At 33.9% G+C, this 17638-nt stretch overlaps 1 long non-coding RNA gene across 1 annotated transcript in view; it reads right to left on the reverse strand.

Annotated features, from left to right (window-relative positions):
- The window catches only part of LOC129022632 (uncharacterized), a 60315-nt gene that overhangs the window by 14050 nt on the left and 28627 nt on the right, over positions 1–17638 (reverse strand). Inside the window, exon 7 of the long non-coding RNA XR_008496497.2 lies at positions 384–490. This is a non-coding gene — a long non-coding RNA (uncharacterized LOC129022632). The remainder of the gene's footprint in view (positions 1–383; positions 491–17638) is intronic.

A 17638-nucleotide genomic window follows, 5' to 3' on the forward strand; every position in this document is an offset into this window, starting at 1 on the left:
AAACAGGCAACATTAAGTAATGTGTGAAAAATAAGCTTTAATATTGAAAAAAAGAAGTGTTGTAATGTGTGCAATCTACACCATTTCTGTTTTTAATTTAAGAGGTGTTATGTTTGAAGATTTACTGGTCCATCGTAACAGCAGAGCAAAAGGGTTAGAGGAGTACTTGGGGTCAACAAGATTCCAGTTTTTCTTTACTCTTTAAGCCACTTTTCTAATAATCATGCAAACTTGGGGAAAATATTTCATAAACCTAGTTTTAAAAGTAAACTCTTTTTAGTATTTGTTTTAGTTACTTTGGTTATATATTTTGAAGATCTTTTCCCAGGTTAATAGAAATACTGATTTGTTTCAGTGTCTCCCAACATTAATATAAGTCTTACATGCAGTTTGTGACATGACTTATTTAAAGTTAGCAGGAGAGCAGCCATCGTCCTTTGCCAATTCCAGTTCGCATACTAAATGCAGATATTCTCATGCAGTACAGCACCTGCATAAATTTGAAAAATTGAGAATCATGGAAATGGTATTTCAATAGCAGTTCAGTTCAGCAAATGGACAAAATTTATCATGCGACATAACACCTTGAACAAGGTTAATGCCCTGCGGAAACCACATTTCCCTGAAAAAGATTTTGTTGTTGATGACGATGATTTTAAATAAATACATACGTAATCCTTCAGTTATACATTTTTTCTCTCATATCTAGATAGTGCTAAATTATAGGTCAATATCATAAAAAGAAAGAACAAACTATACCTACAGTAAAAATAATGTACAAGAGGCATGTAAACAAACAACACACATACACAGCTAAATGGGAGAGAGCCAACAACTCTTTTTAAATCGTGAGTATCTGATGGAATTTTATTTTACAAAATGTGTTAATGCTTGCTAATGTTTTTAATTTTTTTATCCATTCCCAAATTCAAAGATAATGACAATTCTGACAAGACAAGAAATTATAATATAGTTACGTGAATTATACAGCTAATAGTCATTTTGTGCTCTTTCTTTTTAACCAGAGAAAACTGTCCCATTTTAGTACACACACAAAGAGAGAGACACACTCAAAGAGTGAGAGACAGAGAGGTACACACACATACACACACACACACACACACACACACACGGAGTAAAATAGTCTGCCCCTACTGTCAAGTTAAAAATTATCAGTTATGAGGAATTTGGCAAGTGTGGATACTTTGTAGAACTTGAAAACGTGTAATAAACTTTAAAAGTTTGTCTGTAATAAATGGTTTCTTGATCTGTGCTCCCATCCCATACTCATCCTCTCTTTCTCTCTCTCTCATATACAAACCATATAATTTTTTGCACAAGGAATCAAAGCAAAGCAAATTACTGAAATTTCTGGAAGAGCTCAATCTTTCTTAGCACTGAAAATAACAGATATAGGCAGAAAACTTTATAGGGAACCCAGGAAATAAAATAAATATATTTTTGAACATAGCAATAATGTTTACTTGGCCTGTAAAAATTTGTAAAGTTTCTATTTTGTTTGATTGAGATGGAAGGGTTCATATGGTATAATTGGCCCTATGCTCAAAATTGCACCTATATAAAATTATAATCTGCAAGGTAATTAACGTAGTACTTTGTATTTCCTATTTTTACAATTTTTTTTTTTTTTTTTTGAGATGAAGTCTAGCTCTGTCGCCCATGCTGGAGTACAGTGGCATGATCTTGGCTCATTGCAACCTCCACCTCCCGGGTTCAAGCTATTCTTCTGCCTCAGCCTTCTGAGTAGCTGAGACTACAGGTGCCCGCCACGGTGCCCAGCTAATTTTTTGTATTTTTTAGTAGAGACAGAGTTTCACCACGTTGGGCGGGCTGGTCTCAAACTCCTCACCTTGTGATTCGCCTGCCTCAGCCTCCCAAAGTGCTGGGATTACAGGCATGAGCCGCCGTGCCCTGCCTTAAGAATTAATTTTTAACATGCGGGTTAAAAAATAAGCTTAAAGCGGCCGTTTTTCAAAGGAAAAGTCAAAATTCTTTAGGGGGATATAGCAACTACAGTTGTCCCAGTAATTGAGGGGAACGTCTTCCTCTTCAGCTTGGTAACTACCAGGGAGATGACAAAAGAAAGTCTGGCAGGCTTTCTGCTACCCTTATGCTTGATTTGATTTAACAATTATTTAAACCTTGATAAGTATCTCTGGAACTATTTTAGGAAATTATATTTGAACTTTGAATCATTTTATTGTGCAAGAATGTATCTGTGATAGTATATATGAGTTTATATACATATGTATCTTATGTGTATATATATGAATACACAAATGTATACAGATACATTCGTGGGGGATATTGGAACTGCCTCAAGTGCACATATACACACACACTCTCACTCTCTCACACACGTAAGCCTTCATTCAATGTTTTAAATTTCCTATGGAATCTTGTTTAAAGGATTTTATGGCATAATTTTTGCACATTATAATGGCATAAGATTTTCTTTAATAACATTTTATTTAGATACTGTGAACTAGGTAGTATAAGAATATGATATATTTCTCATATTCAACTAATACAGGCATGTCTAATCTTACTAACAGTGCATAATTGAATGTCTATGACATGCTAATAGGTAAACATATTATTGCTATTAATATAAAAGTGACCTGAACTCTTATTACATGTATAGCTTATTATCCTGCCTATATAAGAAGAATATAGCTTATTATCCTGATGACATATAATAAATATAAAAATAAAAACAATTTTATAGTTTGATAGATAGTGGAAAGACAGTATTTTGCTTTGGAAGTACTAAGAGATATGAAAGTCAATAGTGCCATCTTTGTACCATATATCTTTAACTATTTCTTCTGTCAGATACTGGTGACAGAAAAAATGATCAAGAGGTATTTCTTCCCTCAGAAAATCTAGAGTCTTATTTTCATGTTCCCTATTTTCTGTCCTTCCCTCCCAAACATATTTTCCCTGCTTACCAACATTTCACCTTCGTTTCTGGCAACAGAAACAAGCACATTCACACAGCAACATTGTAGAATTTCCTTAAAGCTATCTTGATTGGGTCAAGCAAGTCAGTGTCAATACTTTGTAGTAGTCTCTTTACATCCTAAGTAATCTAGGACTAGCTGTAGTCAAAGATAATTCATTTATAAGAAAAAGAAAATGCTTAGGAGTCAATGTGTTTTCTCTAATGAATAGTTCAAAAATTCATTTGTTTTAGAAATAGATGTGTTCATTTATGCCTTTATTCACTTTAGAAATACTTATAATCTGATCTATCTGTGCTGAACACTCTGCTATGAATTTAAAAATCAGAGGATATGAGAGTCTAAAGTAGAAACAATTAAGTGAACAAGTAAAATATAAAGAAAAAAATGGCTACAGAAAATAATTTCAGACAGAGAGAGTGTGCCAACTCTTTCTGCAGCGTTGCAAGAAAGCTTCTGTGAGGAGGTCATAACTGAGTTGATTATTTAAGGTTGAGTAGGATTTTACCAGATGGTACCTCACACTGGGGATGTGGGAGGGGAAGTCACTTCTGCCAGAGGAAAAATCACATGAAAAAGTGTAGAAGAGAGAAAGGATAAAAATTTTAGAGACTTGAAGTGTATAAGAAGAGACTTGTGTGTTAACACTAAGATACATAAATCCTAGACAATAGGAAGTATTTAAAACATAAAGTAAGGAAATGTCATCCTTAATTTTTGTTTTATATTTTAACTTTTAAATGCTTGAGTGAGCATTTTAATTTCGTGTTTTTAGTTATAATCCTCACACTTCATAGGGAAAATATTTTGAGTCATATAAGATTGGCGTTCCTCTGGAGTGTTTTCATAATATACTGAATCTCATTTGTCCTTTAATTTGTCAGACTAAATTGTTATTTCTTGCTTATAGCTTTATATCCCTTGTGATTCAAGGATAAGAATGATATTTCTTACACACTTAGAGGGCCCCTAGGATTTCAAATACAATAAAACTGTAACAATTATTTGGTGTATAAATGAATGAATGATCCACTCTTCCTCTCTCTTTGCTCCTGGGAAGTACTTGCTCCTTATCCAGTATCTTACATCTCAGTAAAGGTCACCACAATTTAATCAATTGCTTGGGACATTTACCTGGGATTTTGTTTTTAACTCCTTTCCTTCACAACACACATTAATCCATGAGAAAATCCTATTAGTTTTTTTCTTCATATTATGTCATGAATTTAACAACTTTTCACATGCTCAACTATTGCCTGAGCTATTACAATTTCTTACTGACTGATGTTCTCAGGTCACACTTGACAGTTCCCATAGAGCAGTGTTATCTTTTAATATAAGTGTAAATCTGATCATATTGCTATGATCCTCGACATGGTTTTTTTGGTGCCACATCTGTCTATGATGTAGAAAACTGAAAAGTGCATCATTCCCACTTAAACAATTAAAGGCCAGATACACTACAAAATTAAAGCTTTCTTTGAACCCATAAGTCAATTTCTACTATTCCACATATAATATTTAACATTCAATAACAAAATAAGCAATAATTAAAACACAAAAAAGGAAGAAAAAAAGGATTACTAATAGACAAAGCAATCACTGGAACCAGACTCAGGAATGACCCCATGTTGGAATTCACAGAGAGACAATTTATAATAACTGTAATTAATATGGTAAACTACCAAGTGCAGCATGGAAAAACATATGGGGAATTTCAAAAGATACAGAAAAGATATTTAAAAAGGTGAAATGGGGATGCTAGGCAAAACACAGACACAGACATTGACAAACACATACACACATCAGCACTACTGAGAATAGAATTACTTAACTGGAAGCCAAAGCAATATACATTACGCAAACAAAAACGTGAGAAATATAGTATCTAAAATAAAAGAACTGTGGGACAAAAACACACAGCGTAAAACACACAGTATAATCTGCATGTAATTTGACAGAGAAGAGAAAGGATGGATAAGAAAAACAGGACACCAGACCCCCCCATAAAAGCGCATTCACACACACACACACAGAAATGAAACTCCGTGGAAACCGCTAATATAAAAGTAAATATAAAAATATTTGTTTTTCTTATGTTCAATGACTCTAAAACAGAGGTTCTCAAGCAGGAAAAATTTTGCCCCTCAGGGTGCATTTGGAAATCTCTGTAAACACTTTTTATTTTTAAGTTGGAGAATAGGGGGTGCTACTAGAATCTAGTGGGTAGAGACAAGAGATGTTGCTAGACTATATATAGTACTATAACACAGGACAGCTCCCAACAACAAAGAATTACCTGATCCAAAATGTAAGTAATGTTGGTACTGAGAAATCCTGTTAAAATATAGTTGGTGTTCTAAAGGAAAATGGTAGTGTATTATGTGGCTTTATAACATAGTTAAAATTAAAATGTGTGAATATAATAGCACAAAATTGGGATAAATGGATTGGAAATAGAAATCTGTGAGGTTTTACAATAAAGGTAAGATGACATAATATTATTTGAAGAAAGCCTGCAATATTAAAGATGATATTGTAAATCCAAAGGTAACCATTAATATTGTTTTTACAAAGATAATGTGTGGGTCCAAATAATAAGGAAATATTGGAAATAATATTTAATAAAAAATAAACACACACGACTAATCCACAAGTGAGAAAAAATTTGTAAATGGAGGTCAGGGGATGGAAAAAAACAGATCGAATAGAAAGAAGTTACTAAGATGGTGGATTTAAATTCAACCATATCAAAAATTATATTAAATGTAAATGGTCTAAACACAACAATTTAAAAATATAGATGGTCAAATCAGATAAATAAAGCCATATTAAATACAAAGACATATACAAGATAAAAGTACAAGGATAAAAAAATAAATACCATGCAAACAATAAACAAAAGAATGCCATAGAGGCAAATTTTTAACTGACAAGCTTGACGTTAGAACAAGGAATGTTATTAGCAATGAATTGTGACATTACATAACAATAAAAAGGTTAATTCACAAATAAAAATCTTTAAACTTTATAAACGAATAGAACTGAAATTAGAAATAGAAAAATGTACCATTATTGTTGAAAACGTGAACACTTCACTCTTAGTAATTGGTATACCAAATAAAGAGAACATCACTAAGAATACAGAAGACCTGAACAATGCTCTCAGTCAATTGACCTAATTAATATTTATACCATACTCATTCTAAAATATCAGAGTATATATTATTTTTATCTATACAGATCATAATTAAAAGATAGATGGTTTTCTCAGCCAAACAAAACCACAAATATGTCAAAATAATTAAAATTAGAGCAATTGATGTTCTAACATTAAAAGAATTAAACCAGAATTCCATAGCAGAAATCTGAAAAAATCCCCTCAAATTTAGAAGCTGAACAATTTATTTTTAAATGGCAGATTTGTCAAAAAGAAAGTCACCAGGGGAATTGATAAATACTTATTTGAATGAGAATAAAAACATATCAAACAATACTAATTTAGTGTTTAGGGAAAATTTTACAGCCTTAAAAGTTTACAATAGAAAAGAGGAAGGGTAACCTTTCAAACAGAGGTTTAAATGTTCACCTTAAAAAACTTTAAAAAGAAGAGAAAATTACACTAGAATAAAGTGAAAATATACAAATAATGAAGAAAAGAGATAAACTAAATTAATTTCGTAAAAGAAAAATGATAGAGAAAATTTTTTTAAAAATCTGGTTATTTGACAAGATCAACAAAATTTATAATCCCTTAGCCTAAAGGGAAAAAAATTAAGAAAGAATACATAAATCATCAATACCAGGAATGAAACAGTGGCCATTGTTATACATCATAAAGACACATTAGAAGTATAACGATATACTATGAGAAAAAATTAATACCCCTAAACTTGACAACTGAGGTGGAACAGCAAATTTATTGAATGACAAAAATTACCAACGCTCACTCAAGAAGAAATAGGTATACTAAGTAGTCATAAGCCTATTACAGAAACTGAATTATTAAAATATTTTCTATAAAGAAAACTCTAGGCTCAGATGCTGTGAAAGCATGTGCCACCAAATTTTAAAGAAAAAATTATATACATTTTCCAAAAACTTTTCTAGAAAATACAAGCAAGGAAAATACCATTCACCTCATTTAATGAGGCCATAATTATCCTAATAAAAAAAACTAAGGCCATCTACCAAAAACATACAAATACTATATTACACAAATATTATATGTAATGAAGAAAGACTGAATTCTTATACACAAAGATCAGAAACAATACAAAGATGATCATTCTATATATTCTTACCACTTGTATTCAAAACTGTACAGTGCAAAACATTGATGAGAGAATTAAAGAATATTTAAATAAAACATATTTGTGGATTTGAAAATTCAATATTGTTAAGATGGCAGTTCTTCCACAACTTGTCTATCCATTCAATCCAAATACAATAAAATTACAAAAAATTGTTTGGCTTTTGTTTTTAGAAAACAACAAATGGATTCTACATTTTATCCAGAAAAAGAAAGGAATTATAATAGGCAAAACAATTTTGAAAAATAATAAATAAGAGTAATCTCTTCAGAGACTCCCTTAAAAAAATAAAGTGACAAGCCATTGACTAGAGTAAATTATTTACAAAACAAATTTCAACATGAACCTCTAATCAAAATATATAAGATATTCTCAAAAGTCAATAAGACAAAAAGTAGTTCAATTAATAATTGGCAAAATATTTAAACAGAGAATTGATTTCAGAAAAAGATATATGAATAGCAAATAAGTTTTTAAAAAGAGGTTCAATATCATTAACCTATATGGAATTACAATGAAATATCAATATGCTTGCAAGTTCACACAAAATTTTGGCTTATGGTTTCTTCTAGAAATGTTAGTCTTAACTTTCCCACTAAATTTTGTGATCCATTTTGAGTAAATTGATAAAAGACATGGGTCAAGTTAATGCTTTTTAGTTTTCCATACTGAGATCAAATTTTCTCAGCACCATCTGTTGAAAAGACTATTGTATTTCCATTTGAATTGCCTTTGCATCTTTATTGAAAATTATTTGACTAAATATATCTGGTCTATTTCTGGAATTTCTATTTATACCATTGTTTTAAGCTTCAATCTTTTTGTCAATACCACACTATCTTAAATATTGCAGCTTTATAATGTGTTAGAATCAATTGTCATGACTCCTTTAACTTTATTATACTATTTGCTTTTACATTTTACTTATTTTTTCTCATATATTAAAACACAAAATCCATAATGGCAAAGGCAAATATTGTCTATTTATGTCGATTTTTTTCACTCTATTTTTTCTAGTCACTAGAATAATGCTAGGCATATGACAGATGCTCAATGAATATTTGTTGAATGAACAACAACATTATGAAAAGCCTTTCTTAATTAGACGCACCATATGAATGAAGATATTTGCTATCATTGTAATTTTTTAAGAATATCAAGAATCTAAGACTGCTTAGACTTCTAAAGTTTTATGCTGCATGTTCTTTGAGTTTGTTTGTATGGACTCTTTTGGCAGTTGTATGACAGCTTTCATGCCCTTCTCAGAATATTTTTAAATCCTTATAACAAACTCTTAAGAAAAAACCTATAAATATGTTGAAATAAAGACACAAAATAATTTATAAATTTTTATGTTATACTAATATGAGTGTCTCACTCTTAAGTACATTAATATGTTTTAGCAAGATGCAGTCTAGTAATCATGATTGCAAAGTAGTGATGAGTGTAATTACATGTATATACAATATCTCTAATGGGATAGTACAAGGAAAATATGTATGATTTTCAGTGGTAACAAAGTACTCCAAATACCGCTGTGATCTGTTATCCTCAATTATAATTGAAATAAAAAAGATGTTAAATTTCAGTTGAAGACTAGAGAAAGCAAATGTATAATGTTTTTAGTATTTTCCCATCTGAGTTTATGAACTCATGCAGGCATACCTGGAAGATATTGCAGATTCAGTGCCAGACCATCTCGGTAAAGCAAATACCTCACTAAAGCAAATCACACAAATCTTTTGGTTCCTGGTGCAAATAGAACTCATGTATACAATATATAGTAGTCTAATAAGTGTACAATGGCATATGTCTAGAAAAATGTATATATCTTAATTTAAAATATTTTATTCATACAAATTATTTAATAATCATGTGAGCTTTCAATGAGTCTTTTGTTGTTGTAGTTGTTGTTGATGGAGTGTCTCAACATAGACGGCTGCTGACTGATCAGGGTGATGTGCTGAAGGTAGGGGTGGCTGTGGCAATTTCTTAAAGTAACACAAAAAAATGGTGTTTATCAGATCAAATGACTCTTCCTTTTAGGAAAGATTTGTCTGTGGCACACAATACTATTTGATAGCATTTTACCCGTGGAAGAACTTCTTTCAAAATTGGAATCAATCTTTGCAAATCCTGCCTCTGCTTTATCAACTACGTTATGGAATATTCTTAATCCTTTGTTGTCATTTCAACAATGTTCACAGCATCTTCACCAGGAATAGATTCTGTCTCAAGAAACCACTTTCTTTGCTCATCCATAAGAAGCAATTCCTCGTGTGTTCAAGTTTTAGAATGAGATTGCAGCAATTCTTTCACATCTTCAGGCTACACGGTCAATTCTAGTTCACTTGCTATTTCTACAACATCTGCTGTTAATTCCTCTACTGAAGTTTTGAAGCCCTCAAAGTCATCCAAGAGGGTTGTGATCAACTTCATCCAAACTCCTGTAAATATCAATATGAATCTATCTCCCGTGAATCACTAATGTTCTTAATGGTGTCTAGAATGGTGAATATTTTCCAGGAGGTTTTCAATTTACTTTTCCACAATCCATCAGAGGAATCACGATCTACGGCAGCTGTAGTCTTACAAAATAAGACTTGAACAGAGAAATTACTCCTTGGTCATGGGCTACAGAATGGATGTTGTGTTAGGAGGCATAAAAACAACAATTTCCTTGTACATTTCCATTAGCACTCTTGGATGACCAGGGACATTGTCAATGAGCTGTATAATTTTGAAAGGAATCTTTTTTCTGAACAGTAGATTTCAACTGTGGACTTAAAACATTCAGTAAAGCATGTTGTAAACAGATGTGCTGTCATTCAGCCTTTGTTTCATTTCTAGAACACAGGATATGTAAATTTAGCATAATTATGAAGGTCCCTAGGATTATTGGAAAGGTCAATGAGCATTAGCTTCAACTTAAAGTCAGCAGTTGCATTAATCCCCACCAAAAGAATCAGTCTATTCTTTGAAGCCAGTCATTGAGTTCTCTTCTGTAGCTATGAAAGTCCTAGAGAGCGTCCTCTTCTAATAGAAGATTATTTTCATCTACATTGAAAATATGTTCTTTAGAAGAGTCACTTTTTATCAATTATCTTACTAAATATTTGTAATAACTTTCTACAATTTCCATATCAGCACTTGATGTTTCATCTTGCCCTTTTATGATATGTAGACAACTTATTTTCTTAAACCTCATTAACGGATCTTTGCTGGCTTCCAGCTTTTTTTTCCTGCAGCTTTCTCGCCTCTCTCAGCCTTCACAAAACTGAAAAGAGTTAGGGCCTTGCTCTGGATTAGGCTTTAGCTTAAAGGAATGCTGTGATTTGTCTAATCTTTTATCCAGACCACTAAAACTTTCTCAATATCAGCAATAAGGCTGTTTTGCTTTTTGATCATTTACGTGTTAGTGAAATAGCACTTCTAATTTTCCTCAAGTACTTTTCCTTTGCATTTACAAATTGGCTGTTTCACACAAGAGCCTTAGCTTTCAGCCTGTCTTGGCTTTAGACATGCCTTCCTCACCAAGCTTTATTATTATTTCTAGTTTTTTATTTGAAGTGAGAGGTGTGTCCTTTCCTTCCACTTGAACACTTCAAGGCCATTGTATGGTTATCAATTGACCCAATTTTAATATTGTTGTGTGCCTCAGGGAATAGAGTAGTTTGAAGAGAAGGAGAGTGATGGAGGATATGACGGTTAGTAGAGCAGTCAGAACTCACACATTTATCGATTAAATGTGCCATATTATATAAGCACAGTCTGTGGAGCCTCCTCCCCCACAAATTATAATAAAGCATCAAAGGTCGCTGATCATAGTTTATCATAACAGGTGATTTTCATAATGAAAATGTTTGAACTATTACAGGAATTATCAAAATGTGGCACAGAGACATGAAGTGAGCATACGCTGTAGGAAAAATGGCACCAACAGACTAGCTCAAACAGAGTTCCCACAACCCTTCAATTTTCAAGGAAACAAAAAAAAAAAAAAGAAAGGGGAAAGAAAAAATCCCACAATAACTTCAAACGGTAATAAGGCTAAGTTCATTAAAACAAGATATGCCTATACTGTATTCATAAAACTATTTTTAATATATAATAGAATTATATATTTCATAAAACTCTTGAATGACTTGAGACTCCAGATTAAGATTCCCTGTCTAATGAAAATGTATATTTCTTGAAATGCTACTCATTTGCAAGAGTAGAAGATACTGTCTTTAAAAATTTAGCAACAATGATCGATATCATAGAATATCTGACTATATATACATATATCCACAGGAATTTTATGAAAGAATACAAGATAGTAGAAATAAAATTCATACAAATTTTCTTACTGTGAGTGAATCAGGGAGACTTCTCTTTCCCTACAAAATGGTGTTTGCTTTTAAAATAGGTATCTTGGGAACCGTAGCTATTTCATAGAAGAAAGATCTGAAACAGTCTAGTGCTTAGGTTTCCAGAGTTGGCTGCAAAACAGCTCTGTTGAAAGCTTCTGATAGAATCCAGAGATAAAGAGCCAAAGGTAACAGAGAGGTCTGCCAAAAGAGTCTATAGAATTGAAAGTATCTGTAGAGAAGTGCCCCTAAGGTAATTGATAAAAACTAGAGGATAGTCCTCTGAGATAAGAAACTACCAAGCATAAGAGAATAAAAAATTTCTGCTGGGAAATAACGAGCTAATCCATCAACTTTATTTTTTTTTTTAGTCCCTTTCTATTTCACTTTTCTTCAATAAAGTCTTTATTTTGACACTGTAGAAAGGTTTTCACAAACAGTAATGGAAAAATAAAACAATCCTTAAATTTACTTTCTAAGACAAGTTAATGTGCTACAAAAGAAGGTAGAAAGTTGACAATTTTTATTATATTTGGGCTAATTATAAGAAGTAGAGTTTACAAAACCATGGTGGGGATTTATGCAGTTGGTTTAGCTAAATGGAATTCTGGCTTTTAGTGGAGAAAAAAGTAGAGGTTACATTAGACAACGAAAATTTATTTCTAGGCTAAGTATGGTGGTTCATGCCTATAATCCCAACACTTTGGAAGGTCAATGTGGGCAGATGACTCGAGTCTAGGAGTTTGAGACTATTACGTGCAACATGGTAAAACCCTTCCTCCATAAAAAATATAAAAAATTAGCCAGGCATGGTAGTGTATGCCTATAGTCCCATCTACTCGGGAGGCTGAGGCAGGAGACTCACCTGAGCCTAAGAGTTTGAGGCTACAGTGAGCCATGATCATGCCACTGCACTCCAGCCTGGGTGACAGACTGTGACCTCATCTCCAAAAAATAAAAATAAAACGCAAAATTTATTTCTGTCACCCAAAAAATATGGTTTCATACAATATAATTCGTTCAATAAAAGTTTGTACATTAAAACTACTTTCCACTTAGATAGGATGGATTATAGAATTGTGAGGGAAAGAATCAATATTTCTTGATCACTAATGTTTACCAGATATTTTACTTGGTGTAAACAAATGTACCATAAAAACTAATTGCTTAAGAGTCATAGAAAAGACACTTTAGATGCTTAAGAATCATAGAAAAGTCACTTTAGATGTTTGCCCCTAATATTCTTGGATCACTGGACACCACCTACCAAAAATAAAATCCTCAGACCATTACTCTGCTTAGGACTCCAGGAATCCCCAAAGTTAGAAATTTCTCATAAAAATCCTACTGCTTGATGGCCTACAGATCTCTGACCTAATTGTTTTTTTATCATGCTATTGACTCTTCGGTTGCTTCTATTCTGTATTAATTCATCTGCAGCAATCTGCTATGTGAAGAGTGTTTCTGTTGTTTTAGCATCACTGACCTATACTTGATCTCTGACAACCTTAGAGAAATTAGTCACTCTGCAGCCACAGCTTTGAGCTCGCCACCATCTTTGCCCACTTCTGTATCCCTGGGTTTACTTCTGTCTTCAGAGCATAGGAAAATAGATTCCCTTTACCCTGCTTGACTAGTGTAGGAAAACATTAGAAAGCAGAAGATCTTACCACGCAATTACACAGATGTTACAGATCTTACCATGAAGTATTCTTTCCGGGATTCCCGAGATGAGAATGTGGACAGGTTCAGGAACAACCTTATACTCTATCCAGAATGGCTGCTCCATTCTAGCATGCAGGCCCTCTGCTGAGTCTACCTCCCTACTCCAGCGTTCTTTCTCATTAATAGGCAAACTTTCTCTAAGGCAGCTCATTGTCTTTTCCTGTAATCCACATTTTTGGCATTTTATTCCCACCATCATTCTGTCAGATGTTTGTTTGTTTGTTTTGAGATAGAGTCTCACTCTTTCGCAAGATCTTGGTTCGCCCAGGCTGGATCTTGGCTCACTGCAACCTCTGCCTCCTGGATTCAAGTGATTCTCCTGCCTCAACCTCCCGAGTAACTGGGATAAGAGGTGTGCCTCACCATGCCTGGCTATTTTTTTTTGTATTTTTAGTAGAGATGGGGTTTCACGATGTTGGCCAGTCTGGTCTCGAGCTCCTGACCTCAAGTGATCTGCCTGCTTCGGCCTCCCAAAGTGTTGGGATTACAGGCGTGAGCCACCGCACCCAGCCATCAGATGGGGTCTGAGTCTCTCTTTTCCATATTTCATGAGGACCTGTGACTGTAAATCTGGGAGGGTTGGGGTTAGATATAAGCCAAAAAATTCTTACACATTATATAATAAGGAGTTTGTGCTTGCCCAGAAATATATTTGGTAATTCTTAGGAGACAGACTAATGACATTGGCCAGCTTAACCAATTTATCTCAAACTCAGGGCAACCTGTTCCACAGTCCCTGACACACACATCATTTCACCAAAGTTCTTGCTATAACTCAGTGTTGTTCTTTAGAATTGTCATCTTATGTTTAATAATTTAAAAGATTGAAGTCAAATAAGAAATGGCAAAATTTGAGCAAGTAAGTTAGATGTAAATCCCCAAATACAGATACCATCATTCAAAATGTCATCAGCATCATTATAACAATTAATTGACTAAAAAGAATAACACAGTGCAATGTTTTTCTTTGTAACCTCAGCTCATGGACTAACACTATCAAATAAACTCAGACAGAGAATCTTTTTTCCTGAGTTAAAATCAACACAATTTTGCTTTTAATTTTGGAAACTGAGGAGAAAAATGACCTTCCTTATTCATCCTGACTCTTTATCAAACTGTTCAATCTCTTTTCAATAGTTTGTGGTAGGCTAGTAGTTATATTCATGGTCTCTGGAAGCCACAATCAAACCTTATCCAAATTCCATGTCAACTACTGACTGAATGATTTGAGATGAAGTATCTAATATCCTTACCTTCACTATCTTTTTTATTTTTTGAGACAGAGTCTTACTCTGTCACCTAGGCTGGAGTGCAGTGGTGTGACCTTGGCTCACTGCAACCTCCGCCTTCCAGGTTTAAGCGATTCTCCTGCCTCAGCCTCCTGAGTAGCTGGGATTACAGTCAAGCACCACCACACTCAGCTAATTTTTGTATTTCTAGTAGGGATAGGGTTTTGTCAAATTGGTCAGGCTGGTCTCGAACTCCTGGCATCAAGTGATCTGCCCACCTTGGCCTCCCAAAGTGCTGGGATTACAGGCATGAGTCACTGTGCCCAGCCAAGTCTTGTTTTTGAAGAAAGAAGATGATATTTATCATCTCATTACTGGGTATATACCCAGAGGAGTATAAATCATTCTACTATAAAGACACATGCACACATATGTTTATTGAAGCACTATTTACAACAGCAAAGACATGGAACCAACCCGAATGCCCATCAATGACACACTGGATAAAGAAAATGTGGCACATATACACCATGGAATACTATGCAGCCATAAAAAAGGAATGATATCATGTCCTTTGCAGGGACATGGATGAAGCTGGAAACTGTCATCCTCAGGAAATTAACACAGGGACCAAGCACCACATGTTCTCACTCATAAGTGGGAGTTGAACGATGCGAATGCCTGGACATGAGGAGGGGAACATCACACACCAGGGCCTGTTGGGGAGTGAGGATTGAGGTGAAGGAACTTACAGGATGAGTCAATAGGTGCAGTAAACCATCATGGCACACATATACCTATGTAACAACATAACAGGTGTATACACCTGCACATTCTGCATGTGTCTCCCCTAACTTAAAATAAATGTTTGGGGCTTGGCTCGGTGGCTCACGCCTGTAATCTCACCACTTTGGAAAGCTGAGGCGGGCGGATCGCAGTCAGGAGATCGAGACCATCCTGGCTAACACGGTGAAACCCTGTCTGTACTAAAAATACAAAAAAATACAAAAAAATATTAGCCCAGCATGGTGGTGGGCGCCTTAGTCCCAGCTACTCAGGGGCTGAGGCAGCAGAATGGCGGGAACCCGGGAGGCGGAGCTTGCAGTGAGCCGAGATCACACCACTGCACTCCAGCCTGGGCAACAGAGCGAGACTCCGTCTCAAAAAAAAAAAAAAAAAAAAAAAAAAAAAGAAAGGAGAGATGACCAGAAATCTATAAATAAGAGCAAAAAAGAAGAAGAGATGGGTAGTAAAATCTGATGAGAGATGTTTGAAAGCAGTGATGGGGAGGAGAGTGGGGAAGTTGAGGGGTCAGATAGGTGGAATAATAAATTTGCAGAAAGGAGGAGCCGAAAAAGGAATTGTTCACTTTCAGGTTTAGTTTTTCAAAAACTTCAGGTGAAAACCATGATCTCAGGTGAAAGCCAAGTATCATTGGAACAAAAATGCGAGGGAAAGATGAGGGGAGATTTTTTGGCTAAAAACATGTCACCATTTAATAGCAAATCATGCGATTTAAAAATACAATGGAAGAATTTCAGAATTTGGGGTGAATGTCAATGGGGTCAGGTTAAGCAATTTAAAGATCCACGTAGATATGTGTTTCCAGGAAATGAAGCATAACAGAATTTCATGGTGTTTTATGATACCCGATAGGCAAAAACAAAGGACATAATAAGATTTTTCTTCGTGCCTTCTAAGGCTGATTGTCATGGTGACATTGTGGGAAGAAGAAAGAGGCTTTTGCTGGAAACACAGAGAATGTATTGGTTCCATCTAATCTTTATCGTCTTCTCCATCACAAGTGTTGAAGAAGTCAAAAGGGTGTATGGAGTTATAGGATTTGCATTATGGTACCAACAAATTCAAACAATAAAATCTTGGGAAGCATTCAACCTTCCATGTAAGATAGCATTCTAGTTTACTAGCAAATCTTGCCAGAGTTTATTTTCTATGTGGATGAAGAGCCTAATAAAAGTCCCAATTAGCTTGACATTCACTTCTGTGAAATAAGTAATGCGTATGTACATAATTAGATGTTAGACTAGAGAAATTACTGGAATCTTGTATATGATTCCATTGCTAAAGATTTGTTACAGAGATGAGGTTTTTGCCTTTATATTTTATCTAGCAGAAGGGTTGAGTAGGTAATTATTTTAAAAAATAGATCTATTCAACTAAAGGATTAGAATGAAAAGCTATTAAAGAAGATAGTGATGCGATTGGTTTCTGACCCACTAAATGGAAACTTGAGGAAATAAAAAATTTTTAATCATTTAATTTATCACATAACTTTCTTTATTTTCCTATAATTTAAAAGCCTCGTTTTCCCTATATTTACTTTTTAAAAATTCTCTACTGATTAAATCAATCTGACTCTTCCTCTAAATTTCAATTATTAGATGTTTATACAGTAAGCATATCCATTGTATATTTCACATGATCAATTAAAAAGTCTACTATAAAATAAAAGGTTTTGAATTAAGGAACTTTTAAAAGAGGAACATTGTACGGTAGCCTTGGAATAAAACTGTTGTAGTATCTTAAAATTAATCATTTGAAACAGTCCCTATAAATAATATAAAAATGGATATGTTTTATTAATATCCAGAAATGAATCTCAATAAATCATTTCTAAAACTTAATGGTAAAAGAACAAAAAACTGAATAACAATTATTCTGTCTTTATAAATAACGGACATTTTCAAGTCACTTTCTATTTGCCTCTAAAAATCAACCCACAGTGAGATTTTGGTTGGCAATGTGGAATCACCAGGCAGTCTCTCTTATACTTCCAAGACAAAAAATGAGGTTATTTAACAGGTAACCCTTTGGCAAATTTAATCTGCATGACCACTATATTTCACCTGGTTTCTATTTTTAGTAAGTGTGTGTTTGCCTGATTAGCTTGTTTATCTAATAAGAGAAGGTCTTAACCACCTTTAAATAAAAAACATTTAGAAATAGCTCAAGTGGGACATCTGAAATGTACAAGAAAATAAGGTTGATATCAAAAGAATAAGTGTACTAGGCAT

Source organism: Pongo pygmaeus, chromosome 22 (assembly GCF_028885625.2).
Source record: "Pongo pygmaeus isolate AG05252 chromosome 22, NHGRI_mPonPyg2-v2.0_pri, whole genome shotgun sequence".
Lineage (NCBI taxonomy): Eukaryota > Metazoa > Chordata > Mammalia > Primates > Hominidae > Pongo > Pongo pygmaeus.